At 41.2% G+C, this 4,711-nt stretch overlaps 1 pseudogene; it reads right to left on the minus strand.

Annotated features, from left to right (window-relative positions):
• Positions 1 to 276: 276 nt before the first annotated feature.
• Positions 277 to 4,490, minus strand: LOC117559957 (annotated as a pseudogene).
• Positions 4,491 to 4,711: the final 221 nt, after the last annotated feature.

Raw genomic sequence — 4,711 nt, forward strand, 5'->3', positions numbered from 1 at the left:
TGCTTGTAACATAAGGACAACAGTTCCACACCGGAGTTGCCCAAAACAATCATTTATTTTATGCACCACAGTGGTTACAAACAACAATAAAACAGAACAAAGGAGCGGTGTCCTGCTGCACCGAGCAGGGCAGCTGAGAGAGACCGAGAGCCTGTTCTGCAGCCCTTTTATATCCTGGAATCAGCGCCACAGCAGGTGGGTCCCATCCCCATCCCATGTACTGAATGTCTGCTGAGGAATGGGAGCTTCCAAACCCGAGCGAACATGCAGGGCAGCTCAGACGAGGTATTTGAAGCTGTAGGTGGCGTCGCAGGACAACCTCGAGCCCTTTCAGCGACAACACAGGTCCAACCCGGTATCACGGTGAGACGTGAACATGTAACGCTTTACCATTGCTGGGAGACGTGAAGATGTCACGGTTTCGTATTTTCAAAACGTGAAAAGCGTGACAGCTACACGGTATTGTTAACCCATGTTAACCAGTGGAGAAATAACCGGAAATACCAAGCAAATGCTACCCCGACGTAATGATTTATTTTTTAATAGTCACACTCGATTACAGCGATTTTCTTGTTGCCCCAGCTGGTCGACACCTCTTTTAGCATAAACAAAGGCTACATTAATGTATTAAATCGATGTTAATCCATGCGTGTGGATGTGGAATTAACGGACGTGACGTTGTGCGATTGAGTTGCCAAGCAACAGCTTCGGTTCATGTTAATTTACAAACTATTCAACTACAACCGTAGTTATATTTAAAAACATGTTAGAAGGCCTCACGAAATACTTTAATGCACATTAAAATGTAAATGTGAAGGAATGTGTGTATAACAAAATACATCGGTCATTAAACGAAACCGGAAACAGACGTAGGCAAGATCCTCAGCTCGATGATTGGATGGTTATCCGCAATGCATGCTGGGATTTGGTGTTTATGTGATGTGAAATCTGAAAACGTTTTAAAAAAATACAATAATACTTTATTCCGAGTGTGCTTGCTTTTCTCTTTGAAAGTCATCACATAACGGCATTGTAATACACGGATCGGCTGCATTAAATATTACATATCTGCCGTAGTTCTGTATTTATAGAGCCCTGATGAGAAGACTTCTAGACAAACATGAGGCACTGAAAACGTGACGTGGATCTTAAATATATAAGCAATTAAACAACATCTTACATTTCTTTTCACACAATACTTCTCCTTGCAGTATCAACACTAATTCGGCTGACTTTTATATTTGATCCAATTGGTAGATAGGCTGTATTTACACCATAACCGTGCAGAGCTGATAGAAAGGGACACCTGGTGGTCAAAGCACGTTATTGAATTGTATTATTTTATTATTAGATATTAATAGGAGGATGTGCAAAACAGACAAACTAATAAGGCTTAATTTAAACATTAAAGAGTACTTTAGGTTAAGGTCTTATTTTGAATAAGAAAAAAGCTTTAAGAAGAATATGGAGGGATGAAACCCTCTTGAAACCGCAAGTCCTTCCTTCCTGCAGCGGTCAGACTTTACAACCAGCGCTGCCCCTTGTAGACCCTCCTACACACACCACAACACAGACTATAACACCCCTTGCTGCTAAATACAAACCAACTTTGTGCAATATGTGCAATATATATATGCCATTAATAACTGTGTAATTTATACCTGGCCACTAAATCAATATATATGCCGTTTTGTTTTTGATCTGTATTTTTGAAAATTATGTAACTTTTTATCTTTTTTTTAGCATATTGTTTAATATATTATAACTTAGTACTTTTTTAGCATATTGTTTATTTTATTCTAACTTAGTACTTTTTTAACGCATGTAAGATATGCAACACTAAGCTGTCTGTGGCTCTTTCCTGCTGTAACGCTGCACATTTCCCCTCTGTGGAACTAATAAAGGTATTCTGATTCTTTAATGGTCACACATGCAGAGCACACAGCACACACAGTGACATTTGTATCTACAGATAAATATTAAGCCTGACAAAGTACTTAACGTCTAATATATTGCTTTCCTGCAATGTTAACTATGTTTAAGCACTTATTTGTTTATTATTAAACTGATATTATACATATGTATTATACTCTTATAAGATGTATGTAGATAGTATAAGAAATGTGCAGAATGACAGTTTAATGGTGGAGTATACACACATATTGATAGATGTCTTGTAATGCACTGTTGAGGAACCTGCGACCCAAGTTTTTCATTCATTGCATAACTACACCGTAGTTGTGTATAATATGATATGTCAATAAACCTTAGCTTATAAAATCTTGAAATCTTGAAAGGGATGTTCAAACTAGTCATTATATACAGTCTTTAATGAACTATTAGTAGAGAATAACGAGTAATGAATATACTTTATAGAGATCCTATTAATATCTAATAATAAAATAATAAAATTCAATAACGTGCTTTGACCACCAGGTGTCCCTTTCTATCAGCTCTGCACGGTTATGGTGTAAATACAGCCTATCTACCAATTGCATCAAATATAAAAGTCAGCCGAATTAGTGTTGATACTGCAAGGAGACGCATTGTGTGAAAAGAAATGTAAGATGTTGTATAATTGCTTATATATTTATGATCAACGTCACGTATTCAGTTTTGGCGGCAGTTCTCATGTTTGTCTAGAAGTCTTCTCATCAGGGCTCTATAAATAGAGAACTACGGCAGATATGTAATATTTAATGCAGCCGAACCGTGTATTACAATGCCGTTATGTGATGACTTTCAAAGAGTAAAGCAAGCACACTCGGAATAAAGTATTATTGTATTTTTAAAAAACGTTTTCAGATTTCACATCACATAAACACCAAATCCCAGCATGCATTACGGATAACCATCCAATCATCGAGCTGAGGATCCTGCCTACGTCTGTTTCCGGTTTCGTTTAATGACCGATGTATTTTGTTATACACACATTCCTTCACATTTACATTTTAATGTGCATTAAAGTATTTCGTGAGGCCTTCTAACATGTTTTTAAATATAACTACGGTTGTAGTTGAATAGTTTGTAAATTAACATGAACCGAAGCTGTTGCTTGGCAACTCAATCGCACAACGTCACGTCCGTTAATTCCACATCCACACGCATGGATTAACATCGATTTAATACATTAATGCCTTTGTTTATGCTAAAAGAGGTGTCGACCAGCTGGGGCAACAAGAAAATCGCTGTAATTGAGTGTGACTATTAAAAAATAAATCATTACGTCGGGGTAGCATTTGCTTGGTATTTCCGGTTATTTCTCCACTGGTTAACATGGGTTAACAATACCGTGTAGCTGTCACGCTTTTCACGTTTTGAAAAGACGAAACCGTGACATCTTCACGTCTCCCAGCAATGGTAAAGCGTCACATGTTCACATCTCACTGTGATACCGGGTTGCACAGGTCCTGGCGGTGAGGCCTCTTCATGTTAATGTGCCGCAGCTTCTTCTCACAGTTGCAGGTAGTCTGAGAGCAGTCCTTGCAGAGGATGGGTTCCACCCTGTAGGGGTTAAACCCAACCTGACACTTCCGGCAGACCTGCTTGTAGTACACCTTACTGGTTCCAGAGATGCACCAAACATACGCACTCTCCCACCGGATGTTGCATTTCTTGTAGTGGAAAAAGCCATACCTCTGCTCCAAGAACTGAAAGCTGGACCCCTTTGTAGACCTGTGGAAAGTTGTCTTGAAGTCCTTCCCGGTGTCCTCTTCGCCACTGTCACCCTTCTCACATTCATGCCCTGACACAACGTGATCCACGGATTCGTCGGCTTCTCCTTCACTTTCATCCGCATAGCTGAGTTTCTTCCTGGAGATTCTGCGGTCAAACACGGGGGAGTAGATTGACACAGGCCGCAGGAAGCGCATGTGGCTCACCGGTGTAGTGCAGTCTGGGGCCTTCCCCTCTGCTTTAACCAGACCCGGGCTCTTGGGGGACTTTGACAGGGGCACTCCCTCTGAGCAGAACAGCGTTTTAGGACCCAGCGAGCACTGCATGGTTTTATCCACTTTGACAATCACCTGCACGCCGGATTCTTTGGTGATGACTTTCCTCAGTGGGACTGGTAAACTGGGGTGAACCTGGGACAAGAGCTCCAGCAAAGTTGGATCCTACTGCTGCTTCTTTGGCAATTCACTACGAGAGACAGACAATGGAACAACAGGTAGCACCAAAACAATATTCTCAGAAATGACTTTTTTATCTTGTGCTTTATAGGTCTGGGCTCGTGTTACTGCACAAGCTGGAACTACCTTTGTCAGCTTCTTCTCAGGGTCAGCAAGCTCACCCCTCACTGGCTTAGAGGACACCACTGGTGAAAGAGGCACATCAGGCCACACTCTGCCGCCAGCCAAATCATTTCCGAGGATGACTGCCACTCCTGGAACAGGCAAAGATGGCCGGACTCCCATGGCAACCTCACCCTGCCGTAAATCACAGGACAACACCAACCGATGCTTTGGAGCAGACAACAACTGCATCCCCATTCCCTTGAACAATACACCACTTCCAGTGTCAGTTACCGAGGAAAATGGAAGAACACCCTCAGTTATGTATGAATCGATAGCACCTGTGTCTCTCAGTATCTTAACAAGGAATTTTTTTTCACTTCCTTGCAAAGACACATAACCCTCTCGTATGAAAGGGGCATACCCTGGATCAATTTCATCTGTCAACTGGGAGGGGCGAGCTTGCTGATATCTATATA

This window comes from Gymnodraco acuticeps, unplaced genomic scaffold, assembly GCF_902827175.1.
Source record: "Gymnodraco acuticeps unplaced genomic scaffold, fGymAcu1.1, whole genome shotgun sequence".
NCBI classification, from domain to species: Eukaryota; Metazoa; Chordata; class Actinopteri; order Perciformes; family Bathydraconidae; genus Gymnodraco; species Gymnodraco acuticeps.